The following is a 21,167-nucleotide window of genomic DNA, read 5'->3' on the forward strand; positions in this document are numbered from 1 at the left end:
GGAGTGGGGAACCACAGGCGTAGCTCAGAGCTGGGCCCCGTGCGCACGCAGCAGGAGAGGGGTCTCCAGAAAGCTGTGGGGCCCTGCTCCCCTCAGGAGCTAAGGGAAGGCAGGAAAATCACTGGTGAGAAAGGAGGAGAGTCAGCCAAGAGAACCGGATCTGACCCCACACGCACGCATGCGCACACGCACACACATGTGCATGCCCACACCAGCTACCATCACTCATTGCACTTAGGAGGTGCTTAAAATAGGTTGGTATTTTTTTTTTAACTGAGCAAGACAAAGAAAGAAGAGTGAGTAGGAGGGGAAGGAATCTCAAGGGTGTGGCCTAGGAGGGCCAGTCGCCAGAGGACTGATGCTCCTGGAGCACAGAGCACCCGGTGGGCACCCCCCCCAAAACCCCTGTGTGTGCAGGCTCAGCTGGGAGCCTCTGGTGGGGGACAGTGGTGGGGGAGGGAATAAGTGCATCACCCTGGTATCTTCTGAGCCTAACATGGGGTCTGGCTTAGAGTTTCCTGTTCAAATGTCTGTTAACATGGGCGGATGGATGGATGGATGGAAGGATGGATGGATGGGAGGGTAGGTAGGTGGGTGGGTAGGTGGGTGGATGGAAGGATGGGTGGACAGACAGATGGGTAGATGGATGGATGGATGGATGAATAGATGGATGGATGGAAGGATAGGTAGGTGGGTAGGTGGGTTGATGGAAGGATGGGTGGATGGATGGATGGATGGATAGGTAGGTGGGTGGGTGGGTGGGTGGGTGGGTGGGTGGGTGAGTGAATGGATGGAGGGTAGATGGATGGATAAGAGACTACTTCTGTCTGGCTTTCAGAGGCAAGACTGAAACCACTGTTGTAGGGCAGCTGGGCGGCTGTGACAGATAGCTTAATGAAATGTGACAGAGACGGAAGCAAAGATGGCCCTCGGCAACCCTCCCTCCTGGTAGTTGCACCTTTGTGTGATCCCCTACCTCTGCGTGTTGGCTGTACCTGCTGACTTCCTCCTCATGAGCAGAATGCAGCAAAGTGATAGGGTGTTACAAAAGACGGTGACATCCGTCTTCCCGGACTCTGTCTCTACGGCACACGTTGGTGACGGGCCGCGTCTGTGGTGGCCTTGGGCCAACAGCCGGCGAGGAGCCGGGGCCCTCAGTCTAACAGGTCACACAGAACAGAGTGTCGCCAATGACCCTGTGCGTGTGGAAGGAGGTCCTTCCCCAGGGAGCTTTGAGACGGGCCCCAGCCCCCCGGGCATGTACACCACGGCCTGTGAGGGACCCCAGGCAGGGCCCCATCTGAGCGGGGCCGGCCTCCTGGTCCCAGGGACCGTCGGAAACAAATGTGTGTTGTTTGAAGCCCCTGAGTTTTGTGTTGCTTTGCTGCCCTCAGTCCGTAGCTAATACAGTGGCTGGTTTGCGTTTAACATAAAAACGGACACTCCGGCGATTAAACATGGCAAATGACAGCAGTGGTTAAGAGCCCAGATCTTGGAACCAGTGGCCTGAGGTTGCATCCTGGGTCCCCGACTTCCTAGCTGTGTGGCTTTGGCAAGACGGCCGACCCTCTGAGCCCTGTCTCTGCATCTCCACAGAGAGCACAATTCTCTGCTCCTGGAAGCCACACAAGGGTTACACGAAGTGACCATGTGAAGTACTGAGCCCAGGACCTGTCATTGAATAGAAGGTAGCCATTAGAAAATAATAACAACAATAATAAGTAATAATAATGGAGCAGGTTCCCTCCCAAGGCAGCAAGTGCCCCATTTCCGGAAGTGATCAAGCTGAGCCACGTGCAGGAAGTGAACGGACCCCTGGAAGACCCCGAGCCCTTCCCCAAGCCTCAGATTCAAGAGCTGTATGGCCCTGGCCAAGGCCAAGGGCCGGGGATCAGGGGTTTGAGGGACCATCAGGGCCGCCATGCACCGGCGACCAGTTCCAGGTGTTGCCGGCCCTCAGCGTGGGTGGCACCTTCTCTCCCACGCAGCCGCTGGGTCAGGTATGTGGCTGCCACCCTCTTTGGACCCATGGGGCCCAGGAAGGTAAACACCCAGCCAGGAAGTGATTGTCACGGGCATGAGGCCAGCCCAAAGCTGAGGCAGGTCTGAAGGTCAGGAATGCCTCCCAGGGATCCCTTTTCCAGCAAGGACAAAACGTGTGCCTGTGGGCTGCCGGAGGCCGTGCAGAACTTGCTGGGGCCAGGCCAACCTGCTCTGAGGCCTCTGAGGACAGAGGACAGGAGAGGGAGAGCCACCCAGGAGGCCGGAGTCCAGGAGCTCCTTGCTGCAGGTGAGCAAAGAGTGCTGGTATTTTTTTATTCAGTGAGATGAAGCAAGAGATGGCATGGAGGTTGCAGCCGGGGCAGGATGGGAAGGAGCCCAGGCAGGTGTGTGAAGGAGAGGAGACCACTGCTGATTCCCCTGCAGAGAGGCGGCTCCAAAGAGCAGCCCAGACTTTGCTCCCCAAATGCAGGCCAGTCTCGGCTCTGGCACCACGCTTCCGGCCAGGACTCAGGTTGGCTGGTTTTGAACTGGGCTGACGTTTCCTTCTGGGCGCCTCTCCTGGGGTGGCTACAGGGCCAGGTGGGATAATAAGCAGGACTGGTGCCCTGGCTGGTGTGCACAGGTTCAATTCCCAGTCAGGGCACACACCTGGGTTGCGGGCCAGGTCCCCAGAAGGGGGCGCACGAGAAGCAACCACACATTGATGTGTCTCTCCCTCTTTCTCCTTCCCTTCTCCTTTGTCTAAAAAATAAATAAGTAAAATCTTAAAAACATAGGACTGGCAAAAAGAATTTGTGGGGCCCCATGCACAGGATATATATGGGGCCCCTTATTCAAAAGTCATTACAAATTTCGAGAACGAAGAACTGGAAAATTATTCAGAATGGCGGCAGCGGCACCTTAAACCAAGGGCGTGGCCCTTCTAAGAGCACAAGCCACAGCCCCGGCTCCAGCCCTGATAACAGACGCTCTGTAAGCAGACTGTGGGGTGTCAGACACACCGTGATTGCTCTGAGCCCGTGGCTCCAGTCTCAGGGGCAGGGAGCGCACCCGGGGGAAGGGAAGCCACGGCGGCGAAGGAACAGTCCCCTGCAGGGCCTCCCCTCTACACTGCCCCTTGCTGCTCAAGGTTCCTCCTCAAAAGGACAGAGGGCCCCACCCCTCTGGACCTTCTGGACTGGCGCACCTGGCTGGCATCAGGCCAAAGCAAGGTGTGACTCAGCTGTCTGTGGACACCTCTGCCTTGGATGGGGTGGGGGTGGGTTCTTCTTTTCTGTGTTGGTTTGAAGTTTGGGGTGCTCACGGTCACTGGCTGAACAGAACCGGGCGCGAGGCTCCGTCCCCTGGCCCGTTGTGCTGCGTTCTGGTGGCGACGACACATTCCTGGCCTTTGCTGGTGTTTCTGCAGGAAGACCGCTGTGTGGACCCGCCGATCACGCCCTGTCACACCTCTGTCCTCCGCTCCGCGTCTCTCTCTCCACTTCTCCGCCCAGATTTTTCCTTTCCTTTTCACGGCGGCCGCACTTCCTGCCACCCTCGGCACCGTTTAGACCGAGCAGCAGACACCAGGGTCCCTGGGGGTGTCTAAACCCAGGTGGGCGGGACACCAGTCCAGTCCATGACAGCCGACAATGACCACTTGACCCCTTCCCAGAGTCCAGACTGTCTTGAAAACCCCACCCTTGGAGGGGGTCCCCACAGGAGAGGCAGGGGGGCCCCAGGGGCCAGAGATGGAGGGGAACCACTGTTTGCCTGTGGAGGACCCCATGGCCCAGGCCGGGCAGCCCAGGACACCTGCCGGGGGGACAGACCAGCCCGGAGACTCGGGGGAAGAGGCCAAATCTGCCGCCCGCCTGCTGGCTCCACCGGGCCCTGGAGCCCCTGAGTGTCTCAACAGCCGGTGAGCCCACCAGCCCCAGATCTGACACCCTATCTCCCAGGAGGGGTCTTTCCCCTCTTCAAGAGCCCAGTGCCTCCCCCCAAAAAGGGTCAGCTCTGATCTTCTGAGGTTACCCCCAGCACCGCCCTAAAATGGTAAAAATTCCTTCATCCAATCATTGCTGAGCACCTTGGCAGGCGAGGCTTTGAAGGGGCGCTAGGGGCACAGAAGGGACAGCCAGAAGCCAGAGGCCAGGCTAGAGGCCCCTCTGCTGCTAGGGGGCCCAGAACACCCTCCCCGTCCAAAAACAAGTGTGGGGCCCTAGGACTGAGGGGTGTCTTGCCTGGTGAGCCAGGGGGTGCAGAGCCAGGGGGTCCATCTCTGAGCCTAAGGGTCACCTCTATTAGGCTTGGGCCTCGGAGGAATTTTCTTTCCGGTCTCCTTTCCCCATCCCACCCAGGGGGCGGAGCTCCGCCTCTGGGCCTATAGGACGCGCCCGGAGGAGGAGCCTGTTGGCCGCATCTTAGCCTTGGTTGACAGCGGTCCTGGACGCCCGGCTCGGATTCTTGAATGCGGAGGGAAAGACTTCTTTCTTATGGAGCACTTTTTTAGGGATTAGCTTTGAATTGGAAAGTGACGTTAAGGTTCTTGGTAGCTCAGTGGGTTAGAGCGCCAGCCTGATAGGAGGCCGAGGTCGTGGGTCCGATCTCCAGTCAGGGCACATCGAGAACCAACCCATGAATGTATAAATGAGCGGATGCATGTATAAAAGAACAAAACCGATGTTTCTCTGCCCCTCCTTCTTCTTTCTCAAATCAATCAATTAAAAAAAATTTTTTTAAAGGCATCTGGCACATAGACAATTTTTTCTAGTGCCTGGGATATCAGAGTGGTTATCTGGAACTTTCTTTGCACAGCTTTCTGGCCTTTCTGGAACCAGGTCAGAGTCAAGATCAGAGTCACTTGCGGCCGGCTAACTTGGGTCCCGAGGCGAGGTTGAGGCATGGAGAGAGTCCAGCTCGGGGTCAGAATGAAGCAGCCTTGGTGTGCAGTGGAGGATAAACGGACCCGCCGGGCTCTGTCTGGAGCAGTGTGATTCCTGATCGCACATTTGTTCACTGGAGAGATACCACGGAAATTGCAGCAATACAGTGACGGGCACAGGCTCCAGTGGCTCTGGTGGCCCTCCTGTCGCTGCCCAGCCCCAGGCTGGGCCTCTGTCGACTCTCATTGCTCCCCGAACCGCTCTCACCTTCTCACTCTGTCCGCGGGAGAGGCTGCCGGCTGTAGGTCGGATGTCCGGAATGAAGGGCGGAGAGCCATAGCTGGGCAAGCTCGCTCTCACGGCTCTGCCCGGCCAGGCTGCCGCTACCGCCTGCTGCTGCGTGGCCTTGGCCGAGGCAGTCGGCCTCTCTGAACCTCCAGGCCCCCCTCTGTAACAACGGGGGACGGGACAGGACTGTGGCAATCATACAGGACCGCACTGAAACCCGATGAGGTGAAGGGTGGCAGGCCCTCGGCGCCCACCACTGAAGCTCTCATTATCGCGACAGTCCTGGGGAGAGGAACGGGACCCTCCTTTTCCACGGAGAAGTGGACAGGAGCACTGAACGGCACGTGTGCAGAGAGCTCTCAGGTATACGGAGAACTGGGGTCCTTTGGAGAGCGCCCCCCACCTGTCCCCAGCACACTGAGGGGGCCCTCTGAGAGCGCCTCCTCCCGATGGGGCCCTCCAGCCCGCTGTCCGCAGGGGGGACTGTGCGCCCCCAGGGTTCCCTCGGGGTGCTGGCGCAGGGGCCCCGGAATCAGGCCTGCCCCTCCAGCGAGTAAGGGAAGGCGTGGCTTCCTGGCAAGTGTAGATGCTGCTTCCGATTTTCTCTAGATGCTGGTGTGGGAGCAGTTGGAGGAGATCGGCGGTGGGCCGACCTCACCGGTCTCGGGCTCCGTCCGGGGAGGAGTGCGCTAGCTTCCCACGGCTGCCGGGACGAAGGACTGGCCCCGAGAGGCTTAAAACCACGCCAACGATTGCCTTCCGGTTCCAGGAGGCACACGTCGCCTCGGGGGTCTTGCTGGGCCACAACCCACGTGTGGGCAGGACCGTGTTCCTGCCGGAGGCTCCGGGGAGAACGTCTCTCTGCTTTCTTTGGCTGCCGGGGGCCGGCACGGCCCACACTCCTAGCCTCGCGGCCTCCTCCTCTGTCTCTGAGGCCAGCAGCGTCGTAGCCAGATGCTGGCGAGAGAAAGGGGTCCGTGAATGAACGGAAGGCTCTGTGGACCTCAGGGTGTGGGCTGTGTGGGGAAGGGCTTCCACGCCCCCGGGAACCAGCGGTGCCCTGGAAGGCAGAGCATGGAGGGGCAGAGGGCAAGGGGGCCTGGCAGCAGGCGGGGCCACGGGCAGGAGCCCCGGGGCTGGTGTAAGCTCAATGCCATGGCCAGAGCCCGGTCAGCAGGGGCTGAAGGAGAATTCCCAGGGGGGTGGGGGGTGGAAACTGCTGGAAGCAGAAAGGATCGGAAAGGGGCGGAGATCCAGGCCCCGGGGGGAGAGCGCCCGGTGCCGCTGTGGCCTGCAGGGTGGGCAGCCCCCCGGGGGAAGCCCCCAGCTGCCTCCTGGGGGCTCTCTCTCCTCGGCGGGGGCAGCCTCAAACAGCTGCCACAGCGGTCTTGTGCCCCCTGAAGGTGCCCTGCAGACCCCCTGCAAGGCTGGGGTTGTTTATCATCGAAAGCACATGGATCCATGAACACGAGTGTCAGAGAGGCGGCAGGAACACGAGGCAGGCACCTCGGAGAGCAGGGGCCTTCACCCTCCTGGGGCCGGATGACGGCGAACACGCTCCCCCCCGCACATGGGTCCCGGAGATTTTGAGACTGGCCGAGGCTCAGTTTCAGGAGGTTGAGTGGCCCCGTGGGCCGTCAAAACCCCTGCTGGGCTGCGACAAGGCGTCCCCGCCGCACCCCCTCACCCCGGCCCAAGGGAGCCCTGGCACGAAGGGCAGGAAGGCCACCTCCGTTGGGAAGACAGTGGAGCCCTGGTGGCCAGCTCGTCCAGAAGGTGACTTCAAGGTCGACTGTGGATTTGCCACGTGTGCCCCTCTCCACGCGGCCGTGTGCCACCGTGCTGTTAACGCTTCCTACAGATGGGCTTCCGTTCAAGTCCCTATTTTCATCCCAAGCATTAATGTCTGTGAAACTGCAGGCTGGATGCGCTCATGGGATTTTTCTGAAACACACAATATTAATTTTTCCAACGTCTGAGGTACCTCTGAAACCCAGCTCCCAGCCACGGGCTCACGTCCCACGCAGCTGGCAGGGGGGCGGTGGGGGGCTCTCGGGATTCGTCCAGATCCCGTGAATGTTTGAAGAACCCTCAGCCCCTCCACGTCTCTGCCGCTACGGCTTGTTTTGGGACAAGTGCCGTGTCTCCCTCTGGCACAACTCGCTCACCTGAACCAGGCGGAAGTCCCAGCCTTCCTGCCCCCGGGCGCCCACAGTTGTCACCTCCCACCTCTCACCAGCATTCCCTTCTCTTTGGGGGTTCCTACGCACCTCCCGGCCCACCGTCCGGGCCCAGGCACGCTCCCTGGGGCTCGATCCCGACGGCCTGCCACATGCCTCAGTTTACCACCTGCTCAGTGGGCCGAGGTAGACCTTCCTCGGGGCCTGAGTCACCTCCCTCCCACCTGCAGGGAGGTCCCGGGGTCACCGCGGGAGTGTGCGGAGGCACCTGGAATGTTTCCGGCACTGCACAGATAGCAGAAGTTTCCAGAAGAAAAAGAGAAGCCAGAGGAAGGGTACTCATGTTTGGGGCGATGGGGAATGTCAGGAAATTCCCTTCTGTCTGCTCTCTGGGGGCCGAGCAAGGGGGCCGCGTCTGTCCCGTGACCGGGGCCTAGCACAGGGCAGACACAGCTGCGCTCAGCGTGTGACTGGACAGAACCAAGGACATGAGGACGTGACGGACCAGGCCGACCCGGTACTAGGTATACCACAGAGACCACTGGGAAGTAATGCGATCTTTCAAGCCGGATAAGGAAAAAGTTTAGGAGATATGACTGGAGAAAATGCAAGGAACCGAAGGGCACTATGAACACCTCAGCCCGCTGGGGACAACGCCCAGGGGTGGGGAACGGAAGCACCCACATCTCTCTCGTCCTCGAATTCTCTGCTCCCGTCATCCCCACGCACAGCTGGCCCTGCTGCACGGACACCCAGCTTGTCCTGGCCCCTTCAACCCCACCCCCGGCCCGTGGCCAGCCCAGAGCCCCTGGCCCCTGGCCCGGTCTCGGGTGCAGTCCTCTCCCGAGAGACGGAATCTGATGGGCCCGGCCCGCCTCTGGGCTGAGTCCTCCTGGGTCACAGGTCCACTCTGTCCTGTCAGCTACGACCCAGGGCCTACCAAGGTCGTCCTCTTCTGCAGCCAACAGCGGGGCAGACCCCCAGGAAGGTTCTGGAGCAGGAGGAGGGCTGGCTGCCTGTGGGTGCAGCTCTGGTTGCGCACTGCCCAGGGACCCCCGAGACACCGGGGTGGGGTTCAGGGTTTCCCAACCGGAAAGGCCCTGACCCTTCACCCCTTTGCCATGGTACGGCCTGATGCTCATGGTCTCCCCAAATTCACATGTTAAAGCCCCCAGACCCCCAGTGTGAAGCATTTGCACATGGGGCCTTTGGGGGGTAATGAGGGTAGACGAGGTCTTGAGGGTGGGGTCCTCATGAAGGGGCCGGTGGCCGTAGAAGAAGAGGAAGATCATGCCCACCCTTCCCCTCTTTTTCCTTCCCCTCCCTCCCGCTCCCCCACTTCCCCTCCCCCGCCTCCCCCTCCCCACACACACACACCCAGGAAAGGCCAGGTGAGGACATGCCGGGGAGGCAGCCATCCGTAGGCCGGGAAGAGGGCCATCACCAGAAGCCGACCACACTTCGCCCTGATCCCCGACTTCCCGTCTCCAGAACGGCGAGAGAATGAATGTCTTGTTCCAGCCACCCGTCTGCGGCGCTTTGCCCGGGCAGCCTGAGCTCAGACACTGCTGCAGGTGTGGCCACTGCCGCAGGGCTTGGGCCAGCACAGCTCTGGGGTGGCGGGTGATGGGCATGCTCACGGCAGCTCCGACACGAGCACCGCCCGGCTCCTGCAGGCCAGAGTCGGCGAGCGGCGCCCTGCCCCTAAGGATCCCTGTCTGGCTGTGGAAATGGCATCGCCTGCTTCTGTGCAGTGTCTGGCCTGTACTGTGACTGCCAGCCAGCCAGCAGCGCCTCTGGCTGGGGCCAGCAGGCCTCACCCGCGGGCAGGAGGGAGCTGGCCAAGGGCGGTGGCTGGCGGAGGCTCGCCCTGAAGGAGCAGTCCTTGTCCCCAGCTCACTCCCTGCCACGGCTCCCAGCCTGGGTGACGGCTGGGGACACACGAAAGAGGGTCAGCTTCCATTAATTAGGCGAAAGTTCTCTTAAGCACGGGGAGACAGAGCCGCAGCAAGCGCTGGCTTCACTCTGCAAAAGTAGGTTGAGCCCTCGCCTCCCCCACCCAGCCGAGAGTGGCTGAGATGTGACCAGGAGGGAGGGGACTCCCAGGGGTGCCGCCAGCCTGTCCCTGGAGGCAAGGCACAGATTCGCTCGCTGGGACACAGCCGAGGCTCTGATGGACCCTCTGTCTGGGCTTTTTCAAACATCTACACCTACTTTGTATATGGGACGCCATAGGCATTTTACCACCTTGGATTCTTGTTTCACCAAGAAGTAAGAACCGTTTAAACGAGCAGGTTGCTCACTTAGTCGTACAGTGAGCGTGACAAGGGTAGCCGGGAGTGCTGTTCGTGGTGGGCTGATGGGGGCCAGGCACGCACACGCATTTAACCCTGGTTGTCAGCTCAAAATGGGGTGATGGGGGTGTTATGAAATTCCCTCCAGGCTGCTCCCTGGGCTCCTGCACCATGGGCCACCTCTGTCTTGCGACGCCGTGCCCAGCACAGGGCGGACACGGCTGTGCTCAGCGTGTGAGGCATCAGAACCCAGTGCAGCCCCAAGTGAGCGTGGTGGATGCCACCACCCTACAGAGGGGACGCTGAGGACCAAGGGTGTGTCAAGGGCCGGGGGACACCCACCCCCAGAGTCCTGCCAGGAGGTTCTGGGGGAGGGGCAGCTTGGCTCCCCCGACCCGACCCGGCTCCAGGGGTCCCACAGTTTCAGCCTGATGTAGACCTCAGAGGAAGGGGGCTGGTGGGAGGCACCTACCCCCCCACTCCCTAAGAGGCCTGGGAGTGGCTGCTGTTCTCACGTGAGTAACCATGGGTGGGACACAGCCACTCTGGGGAGGACACTTCTGCACCTGGCTTGAGCCCCTGACCCCAAACTACCCAGGGCCCCCCATAAAGGAGCCTCCACACAGCGTGGAGCGGGGTTTGCAGCCCAGGGCAAGTCCCCAGGGAGCTCCCTCGAGAGGAGGGCCCATCAGCCCTCGCCCTGGCTTGGTCCCCTGGGTGTGCTCTGAGCCTCCTGTCGCTTGTCAATGAGGGCTGCATGGCTTCCTGGGCCACCTCCACCTCCCTGTGATGCCGGCCAGTCCTGTCCTCCCAACGGAAAGGCAGGGTTCGGGGACCCACAAGACCCAGGTTCGAACTCTGCCCCAGCCACTTACCAGCTGGGCGATCTCGAGCAAGGGACCGAGTTTCTCTCAGCGTCTTCGTCTCTGAAACGTGACTAGCAACCATCCCTTCCTCCCCTCCTCCCTGAGGGCTGTCTGAGGATCAGGCGATCTCAAGGACAAGCGCCTGAACCGGACGGAACCCCTGCTGGCTGGCGGCCAGAACTGTGTCTGCAGCTCAGCGCCATTGCTCTCTGGCGGGGCGGCCTCCGTCCCTGCCTCTGGCCCGGGTCACTGCTGTCCTCCTCGGCACTTCGAGCTGACCCACCCTGCAGCCCGCATCCTAGCCTCTTCAGAAACCCCGGGGAGGGAGGCCAGGGGTGGCCAGGGGCTGCCGCCTGCCCTTTCAGGGCACCCTGACCCGGCAACAGTGGCCGGCTGTGGACAGCCACACAGCGGGGCCAGGCAGGGGCTTGGACCGCCATCAGCAGCTCGGGGTGGGGGGGGAGGGCAAGGCCTCCTGGAACGAGCAGCCAGTGGCAGCCCCAGCAGTGGAGGAGGCCCAGGGCTGGGGGAGGGGCAGCTGGAGAAGGGCGGAGGACACTGCTGAGCAAGGAGGGGGCGGGATGCACTAGCTGGGACACAGGAGGCCGTAGAGGGGCCGGGCGCTGGGAGCGTGCTCACACACACCTGAAGCGTGGGCAGGTGGGCAACAGGCGTTGGAAAGGGGAGGAAAGAGACCCCCTCACCTAAGACCCGTCAGTGGGCTGGGGAATGGCCTGGTGTCCAGGGGGTGAGTGTACAGGGGCGGGGGAGGGAGAGCCAATTGGTCTCGTGTGCGGCGGGACTCTGGGAACCAGTCGATATTCTGGAAATTTCCACCGTATCCTGCCCACTCCTGGAGGAGAGAAAGCCCGGGCTCAGACGTGCCCAGCTCATAACCCCAGAACCCCTGCCAGGCGCTGGACAGCCGAGAAGCTGAGCCTGCCCTCCGCCCCCGGCTGACAAACAGCGGAGGCCAGCGTCAGCAGCGCACTGGTCTGGTCCCGCACCTGGCCCGGGGGCAGGGCTTCCTCACGGCCCCGCCCCGCCCCCAGGCCTGCAGGGCAGCGCTGCCCCTGAGTGGCTCTGGAAGCAACAGGGACAGTGATGACAAGCCCAGAGGCCTTCTCCAGAGGACAGGGGATCTGCCAGGTTAAAGAGGCGGTCAGCCTGGTGTGGCCCCCAGGCCTCTAGCAGCTGCCGCAGCTGAGAAACTTGTTAGAAATACAAATTCCCAGGCCCACCCCAGACCTCCTACATCAGAAACTCTGAGGGTGGGGCCTAGCAATCTGTGTTTCAAACTCTCAAGGCGATCCTGCGGCTTGGTCCAGTATGAGAGCCACTGCTTCAGAGCAATGAGAACAGATTCTGCAGGAGCATGGAACAGGATGGAACAATGTGGGACAGCATGGAATAGTGTGGAACAACATGGAACAGCATGGCACAATGTGGAACAGTATGGAACAATGTGGAACAGCATGGCACAATGTGGAACAGAATGGAACAATGTGGAACAGAACGGAACAATGTGGAACAGTATGGAACAATGTGGAACAGCATGGCACAATGTGGAACAGCATGGCACAGTGTGGAACAGTCTGGAATAGCATGGATGGATCTTATAAGCCTGATGTCATAAAAAGAAGTCAGACATGAGAACATCCTTAAAGATTCCATTTGCATCAAGTGTCAACACAGGCGAAACTAACCCCTGCTGTTAGGAGTCGCCCGTTCCCCTTGGGGCCGGGAAGGCGCACAGAGCCTTTCTGGGGTGCTGGTGACATTCTCCTTCTGGACCTGGGTGCTGCGACACCAGGTGTCAACCTTCAGCCCTTAAGATGTGGACACTTTCTGTATTCTATATACTTAAATTTAAACAAGAATTGGCCCTGGCTGGTGTAGTGGACTGAGCGTGGGCCTGAGAACCAAAGGGCTGCAGGTTCAATTCCCAGTCAGGGCACATGCCTGGGTTGCGGGCCAGGTCCCCAGCAGGGGGCGTGCGAGAGGCAACCGCACATGGATGTTTCTCTCCTTCTCTCTCCTTCCCTTCCCCTCTCTCTAAAAATAAACAAAACAAACTCTTTTTTTTTAAAGTATTGAATTACATGAAAGGGTAAACGAGAAGTGCCAGCTCCCTCTTCATTGTGTAGCCTAGTAATTGGCTGGAATCACCTGGGGATGACCTGGCAGGGGTGGGGCCTGTCCTCCCGCTCCAGGGAGTGAGCAGTTAGGCATCCTATTACCCGTGGCCAAGACGTGTTCATGAACCCAGCCTAAACAAGGTCCTAGCAGACAACAGCTAATGGAAGCCCGAGAGAGGGAGGGCCGCCCATCCTCCCGTCTGAAGCGAGCGCCGCCGTTCTTGGTCAAGGGTGCGGCTCCCGCCTCTTCCCTGGCCTGCAGATACTCTCTGCAGAGAACAAGCAGCCGCGTTCAGTTACCCCGGGTGCACATTTCACAGCGAGTTTATCTTGGAGGGGACCTCAGGAAGTCATGTTGCACAAGGTGACACTCTGTGAATGTTTTACTCCGGCGGTGGTGCTGGGGGCGGGGGGGCCGTGAGGTGAAGGTCGAAAGAAGAATCTTGCCTCCCCTGCCAAGGAATTTTCCAGGCCAGACATCTCAGGGCCTCGACAGCCTGGAACTGAGCTCTGAGGCTCCAGCCCTTATCAGCCAGGTGGCAAGACTGGCGTCCAAATAATGTTCTTTATGAGATCATCTTGGTCCTCCTGGGAGACCCCCATTGTCCTTGAAGATGTCCACCCTCTCCAACCCCCCAGTCTGCTCCGAGAGGGAGGCTCCCGGGAACCATGGGTGAGCCACACCCGCAGGCTCACAGAGGAGCTGGGTCTCGGGGTAGTCCTCCCAGACGTCTGTCAAACCCTCCACGCAGAGGAAGGCGGGGAGGGCTCGTCCCCTCTGAGGTCTCCCCCATCCGGGAAAAGCCTGCACGGTGTCACCTGCAGAAGGACCCTGCTGGGTTGCAGGAACGAACCATCGGCCTCCACCGGAAGGCTGAGAGGAAGAGTCTCGGACACCCGTGTGCGTGAGCGTGGGCGAGCCCTGGGAGCTCGGGAGACAGACCCCTGTGCTGGAGCAAAGAGACAGGTCTGCGCCTCACCTGGGACGCTCTCTAAAGTGCACTATTCTGGGGACCCGCTTCAGCCTCCTCCCTCAGTCCAAACTCCAGGCCCCGGGGCCCAGAAATCCATCTCTTTGATAAGCTCTGACTTTCAAGTTTGAAAACTGCCGCACTGCACTTCCGTAAAACCCCTCGAGACAATTCCCTTAGCTGACCTTGGCACTAACTGCCAACACACTTCCTCCTGAGCAACCGGTGATTTTTATCTCCGAGTGCAGGGGGACAGGTCGTTGACATGTGGCCATCCTCACGGTGGCTGTTCGGACACGTAGGGGTATTTCGGGCCCATCCATAGCAGGAGTCCTTGTAATAGGAATTTTTAAATTTATCCCCCATTGAGTTGTATGCCCCCACCTTTTATTCTTCTTTCTTTTGTCCGCTTTTTCAGTCTGTGCTGTGTTGAGTGAGGGAGCTGTAAGTGTAAATATGCATGATACTGACAGGTGGATATACCATCACTCACATAATAACGCACCAATAGCCACCACGTATGAGCACCAACACTGTGCATCCTTCAGTTAGTCCCGGGACTTAGGTAATGCCGCCCACCCAGCACAACAGTGGAGGGACTGGGGGCCCGACAGAAAGCTCCGTGTCCCTCTCACGCAGCCTGTGAGGAGGGGGGTTAGCACCCACGCTTGCTTGGCTCCACCCTCACCCCCTGCCCTTGGCTCTAAACACTCTTCCCCCCCACCCCCCGCCATGTCCTCAGGCAAGATTTGGGAACCGTTTCATTCCTTTTCAAAATGTTCTGTTTTTTAACCCCCAACAGAGGTGGAGGGGCTGGTCCCCACAGTGCCTTGGCCCAGCCTCAACCTCGTGTATGTCTCTTCAGCCTCTTTATCCTCCAAGGAGCTTGAAGGGCTGTCTCTTTCTTACAACCAGAAAGGAGCCCGATTTAAACGCACGAGAAAAGAGAGAAGGCAAACAAACTAAATAATCATAAAATAATTGAAACATATATGGCGTGTTATAGAATATCATAAAAATGTTAAAAGTGAACCTACATACCCCACTTTATTGAAGTAGAACATTCCCAAAACACAGTTTTATGGGAGAAAAAAAGTAACAAAACCATATAAAATTTTTTTTAGAATGCTCTATCATTTGAAGAAAATATTTAATGCTTTAATTCCATTGGACTTTATTGAGGGAGTTTGTTTTAAGGATCTAAACAGATACTTCCCCCAAACTGCTAACCGATATCCCAAAGTTTTATTGCTGCCCCTCCTTCTTCTTAATAACAATTTTAGTGAGCTATAATTCACGTGCTACACAATTTGCCCTCCTAGGCGCACAGTGCAGTGGTTTGTAGTGTGTTCCCGGAATTGTTAACCAACAGCACCGTGAGTTTTGGAACGGTTTCGACACCTGACCCAAAGGGAATCTCGTCCGCATTAGCAGACACTCCCTGCCCACGCCCCACAACCCCTCCGGCCCGAGGCGGCCGCTAATCTACTACCTGCCTCCGTGGAGTTGCCTGCTCTGGGTGGTTTGTGTCAGAGAAGTCACACGGCACTTGGACCTCTGTGACTGGCTTTTGCCACTTAGCGAAGTGCTTTCGAGGTTGATTCGTGTGGTAGCGTGGATCAGTGCCTCCTTCCTTTCTGTGACAATAATATTCCATGGCATGACACACCCCGTTCTACTTATTCATTCATCGGTAGCTAGGCATTTGGGTTGTTTACACTTTTTGTCTGTTGTGAGTAATGCCGCTATGACTATTCACGTTCAACTTCTCGCGTGGGTGCACGTTTTCATTTCTCTTGGGAATGTCCTCAGGCATGGATGTGCTGGGTGGTGTGGTGACTCTGTAGGTAGACCTATGACGGAACTGCCATTCCCAAAGCAGCTGCACCGTTTTCCATCCCCCCCAGCAGTGCAGCGTTCTGATTTCTCCGCAGCCTCACCAGCGCTTGTTATTGTCTGTCTTTCTGATGACGGTCCTTCCAGTGCGTGCGAAGTCGTATCTCGCCGTGGTTTTGATTTGCATTTCCCTGATGGCCGCGGATTTTGAGCATGTTTCCACATACTTCCTGGCCACTTGTGTATTCCCTCTGGGGACATGGGCGCTTGGACCCTTTGCCCATATTTTAGTTAAGTTATTTGGGTTTTTTTAACATTTTATTTATTTAGTTTTAGAGAGGAAAGGGAGGGAGGGAGAGAGAGAGAGAGAAACATCAATGTGCGGTTCCTGGGGGTCATGGCCTGCAACCCAGGCATGTACCCTGACTGGGAATCGAACCTGCAACACTTTGGTTCACAGGCCATGCTCAATCCACTGAGCTATGCCAGCCAGGGAGGCTATTTATTTTTTAATCGAGTTGTCAGGGTTCTTTCTACAGTCCAGATATAAATTCCTTATCAGACATATGATCTGAAGAAAATTTGTCCTAGTTTGTAAGTCGTCTTTTCACTTTCTCGATGGGTTCTTGGAAGCACAGCTTTCAAAAATGCTGATGATAGCCGGCTGTTTTTCCTTTTGTTGCTTGTGCTTCTGCTGGCACAGCCAAGAAACCATTGCCTAGTCCAATGTCAAGAAGGTTCATGTTTCCTGGTAACAGTTTTTATAGTTCTAGCTCTTACACTTAGGTTTTTTATCCACTTTGAATTAATTTTTGTATGTAATGTAAGGGAGAGATCCAAATGCCCTCTGTGTGCTCACTAAGTTGTCCCAGTGCCATCGGTTTACACGACTGTTCCGTTCTCATCCAGTGGTCTTGGCACCCTTGACAAGAATCCCTTGATCACATATAGATGGATTTGTTTCTGGATTCTTAATTCTGTTCTATTGACCTATGTTTACCTTGGGTCAGTACCACACCGTTTTGGTCGCTGTTGCTTTGTAGAAGGTTTTGAAACCAGGAAGTATGAGACCAGCTTTATTCTTCTTTTTCAAAATTTTTTGGCATGAGTTTATCATTAGTTTATCAATTTCTGCAAAGAAGTCAGCCGGGGTTTTGATTTGGATTGTGTTGAATCTGTAGATCAGTTTGGGAAGTATTACCATCTTAACAATATTAATTTATCTGATCAATGAAAATGCATGTCTTTTCATTTATTTAGGTCTTCTTTCTTTCAATAACATTTTGTAGTTTTCAGAATATGTTGTACACTTTTTTTGCTAAATGTATTCCTACATAGTTAATTCTTTTTGATGATATTATAAGTAGAATTCTTTTTTGGATTTTATTTCTAGTTTGTTCATCCCTACTGTATGGAAATACAATTGATTTTTGAATGTTCATCTCATATCTTGCAACCGTGCTGAACATATTAGTCCCAACAGTTTTTTAGGAGATTTCTTGAGACTTGATACATACAAGATCGTGTCTTCTGCAAATAGATTTTAATTTCTTTCTTTGTAATTTGAATACCTTTTATTTCTTTTTCTTGACTAATTGCCCTGGCTAGAACCTCCATTGTAACATTGAATAGTAGTGGTGAGAATGGGCATCCTTGCCATCCTACTGACCTTCAGGAGCACATGCAGCCCTTCACAGCTGAGGATGGGGCCAGTTGCCCTGGCTGGCGTGGCTCGGGTGGTTGGAGCATTGCCCTGTCAAGTGAAAGGCTCTGGTTCGTCTCCAGCTGGGGCACCTGCCTGGGTTGCGGGCACGTGCAAGGGGCAGCTGATCGATGTTTCTCTCCCTTTCTCTGGCAATTGTTATTATAAAGGGGTGTCAGATTTTGTCAAATTCAACTGAGATGATCATGTGGTTTTTGTCCTTTAGTCTGTTGATTCGGCGTGTTACAGTAATTGATTTTTGCATGTTAAGCCAACCTTGCACTCCTGAGATAATATCTACTTGTTCATGGTGATTAATCCTTTCCATATGTTCCTAGATTCATTTGCTGGGACTTTTTTAAAAAATCTATATCAATAAGGAATATTGGTCTAAAGTTTTCTTTCCTGGTAATGACTTCCTCTGGCTTTGTGATTCCTCCATTTTTTAATGTTTGTGATGCCTCATCTATAAATTAATATTTTTATGGATAAGAATTTCTGGGCTGGCCATTCTATTTTACAGATTGACAACCTTGTCCCAGTACCACATTCCTTTATTATTGTGATATTTAGGAGAAGTAGACTCTCTTCTTTTCTTATGTTGCTCATAAAGTCTGAGCTTATCTTGCTTGTCTGTCCTGCAAATGAACTTCACAATCATTTTATCAAAACCTTCTAATGAGTTTTTTAAATTGGAATTTTTATTTTTGAGATTTTATTTATTTACTTTTAGACAGAAGGGAGGGGAGGAGAAAGAGGAAGAGAAACATCAATGTGTGGTTGCCTCTCGTGCACCCTGTGCTGGAGACCTGGCCTGCAGCCCAGGCATGGGCCCTGACTAGGAATTGAACCTGCAACCCTTTGGTTCGCAGGCTGGCACTCAATCCACTGAGCCACACCAGCCAGGGCTAAAGTGGAATTTTTTCATTGAAATAGCACTAAAACTATATATTAACTTCACGAGAACTGATCTATATGTAACTTTCCTTTTTTCCGTCCAAGAAAAACCCATGCTTCTCTACACATGCAAGTCTCTTTCTATCTCTCAAGTTTTCCCTTTACATGGGGTGTTTGTATTTATTAGCACGGCTTTCCTGGGTGCCCTGGCTTTGTTACTTCTACCTCCTACTTTCTCATTATTGTCGGCAGGTTGTGAATCTATCCCTATTCTGGCCATGGGCTGAACTCCTTTTAATTCCAATCATCTGATTGGTTCTTTTGGATTTTCTAGACATACAAATCATAGCAGCTGCAAATTACGATCATTTCACCCTTCTCTCTGGTGACACTTGTTTTACGTCTCATGACGTTGGCCGAAGCCCAGGAAACAGGTTGACAGAATGGGAGCGGGGCTCGGCTCCGACCGGCGGTGGCGTCACTGTGTTTGCAGCACGCACGGTGCTCTTGAACCTGATGGGTTTCCTTCTGGCCGCACTTCTGAAGGCCTTTCCTGAAGACTCGGCACTGAGTTTTGTCACTAACCCACTGATGTGCTAGATTGTATTAAGATCACCTCAAGATTATAAGATCGCCTCCGTTTCAGTTAAATCACTCTGAGAACATTTGAATCAGGGAACGAAAACACCTCATTTAGCAGCTCATTCTTATTCTCCATCTGATTTTGGAAGGGGAATCTTCATTTTTTGAAGATATAAACATAACATAGCTTTCCTTTTCCCCACCAGGGCTGCCCGTTTCCCCTGCCCTCACCCCTTCCCTGGGGCACAGTAGGGCTCTCGGGGGCTCCTTGGCCATTTCCCGTAACTTCTCTGTCACTTTCAGTTTTTGGAAGTGATTCATTTCCTTATTTAAGATTCAGTCCTACTGAGTTTTTTCCCCAAGAGATTTACCTATCCGATTTTTGAATAAGTTAATGCATTGACATAGCCTTTAAAAAATAAAAAATATGTTAATAGATACGTAATTTAAAGTGCTTTTTCCTCCCAGTCTCATTCCCCATCTGCCCAGGTTTTATTCTGTAGTCTAAAAAGCTATGTATGTAAATAACCATTGAGGCTAATTTCTTTTGACTCCTTCCTCAGCTTTTCAGGCACATCCAGATAAATGTGAATGCATTTCCTCCTTGTGTTCTCATGGAAACATAACGCATAACCTCCTGCCCTTGCTGGTTTTAACCCTGAGGTCTCCCAGGATCCTTTCTCAATCAGTGTGTACAGCTTCCTCTCTCTTGCTTGTACATCTGCATCTTATTGTGGACACGTTTAGAATGTTCCAACTGGTGTGACGAGTTCTGCTGGACACACATCCTGGTGTCCCCCCGTGGCTCGCTGCCAGACCGCTCCCCACTCGGGCGGGCCGATCCGTGGGCCATGTTCCTGCAGACGAGGCCTCGGGGCTAGAGCAGGTTTGCTTCCTGATTTGACGGACGTTGCCAAACTGCCCCCACGGGGATGGAATCGGTGATGGGGGGCTGCCCGCCACGGCTCAGCTTTACCAGTCACTTCTCAAACTTCTGAGTGTTTGCCAACATGCTAAGCAAAAAAAGGATCTCAGCGTGGTTTGGATTTTCACTCCGCTCAGGAGACAGGAGGCTCCCGGAGGGGGCTGCGCTGTCTGGAGTCCCTCGGCCCACCCTGGGCCTGCCATCGCCGGGGTCCCGGCAGGTGACCTTGTCCTGCCTCCATCGCCGGCGGTGGCCCGGCTCAATCGTGCTCTGCCGCCTGAGATTTAGGCCCCTCTCGTGTCCTCTCTTCCCCCTGTGCCAGTCACTGACCGTGGTGCCGACAGGAGCATCTGTTTGTTTTTTCAGCCTCTGGTTTTCTTCCTCCCTCACGGGCTTTCTCCCTGTTGTAAATCATACGTAGACACAGATGAAAGTAGACGTGCAGGCCTCCGCTCTCTGGCATTTGGACACGGTCCCATAAAAAAGAAACGAGCCCAGCCCTGCTATCCCACCGTCTAGTCCCCTGGTTTAAAGTTCATTTCATTGATTTCTGTGGCATCTTCAGCAAAGGGGTGGCGTTCACGCTCGATCAGTTGCTGTCTGTTCCATCTGGTGCATGAGTTCTTGTTGTCACTGTGTCTGACCCACCCCTCCCGTCTTCAGTGTGTGTCCCAGCTGCTGGAGGCACCGCTGGCTCCAGCGTCTCGAGGCCTGGACTTGGCCAGCGAGCACTTGGCAACCACGTGACCTTGAGGACGTTCCTTACCCTGCAGTGCTACAGCGCTCTCTCGCCTCTAGAGAGACGCCGTTTGGGCCAGAAGGCGTTCCGGTTCCACCTGTGCTCAGTGAGTCGTTGCTGGAGTCAGTGTGCAGCCTTCCAGGCTGCATTCCGGCGAGTTCAGACTCTGTCCCAATGGGCCATTTTCAAGGCCAGCTTCCCACCAAACTCGCTATCTCCCTCTGGCCCCAGGCTCAACCCCCTGCTCAACCCCTGCTCCTCCCCCAGTGCTGCGACAGCCCTGAAGGAAAACCCAGGGGCGCCTCTGCTTCTCTCCCTCTGGAGCCAGAGGCCAGCTGACAAGTCCAGGTTGGAGCGTGGCCTCCTTCAGGCCTCAGCTCGGGCCCCGCCCCTTCAGTTATTCTGTCCCCTACCCTGCCACCATCCCGCAGTTATTTCTAGGCAGCTGTCTTTCCTGCTCCCGGGAAGAGAAGCTCTATCCTCTGGGCACCAAACATGTCACTCTCCACATCTGGTGTGGCCCAAGTCACTCTCTGCTCCCTGTGCGTAACTTGCCCCTCCCTTAGTGTTCGTCCCCCCACCCCCCAACAACCTTGACCCACAGGCCAGGCCTGGCATTGACAGGGCCTTCCTTCTGGGCACCCAGAGGGTCCTGCTGCAGGCAGGGGCTCCGCTCCCTTGTCCAGGTTCCTGCTTGCCCTCAGCCCTGTGTGTCTCTCGTTTTCCAGCTCCCCTGCCGTCTCCACCCCCTTCCCTGGTGAGAGGTCGCAGGGGACAGGACAGGGACAGCACCTGCTTTACAAGTCTCCTTTCCTGACGCCTCTCCTGTCACCTGCCTCACCACTGCTCCTCCCCCTTCTGCCTCTGACCCGGGGTGATGC

General features: G+C 55.8%; 1 protein-coding gene across 1 annotated transcript in view; it reads left to right on the top strand.

Annotated features, from left to right (window-relative positions):
• Positions 1-2,080: 2,080 nt before the first annotated feature.
• The window catches only part of NGEF (neuronal guanine nucleotide exchange factor), an 84,083-nt gene continuing 64,996 nt past the window's right edge, over positions 2,081-21,167 (top strand). Inside the window, exon 1 of the mRNA XM_036022693.1 lies at positions 2,081-2,290. The gene's annotated coding sequence lies outside the window, so the exon portion shown is untranslated. The remainder of the gene's footprint in view (positions 2,291-21,167) is intronic.

Source organism: Phyllostomus discolor, chromosome 4, assembly GCF_004126475.2.
Source record: "Phyllostomus discolor isolate MPI-MPIP mPhyDis1 chromosome 4, mPhyDis1.pri.v3, whole genome shotgun sequence".
Classification (NCBI taxonomy): Eukaryota; Metazoa; Chordata; class Mammalia; order Chiroptera; family Phyllostomidae; genus Phyllostomus; species Phyllostomus discolor.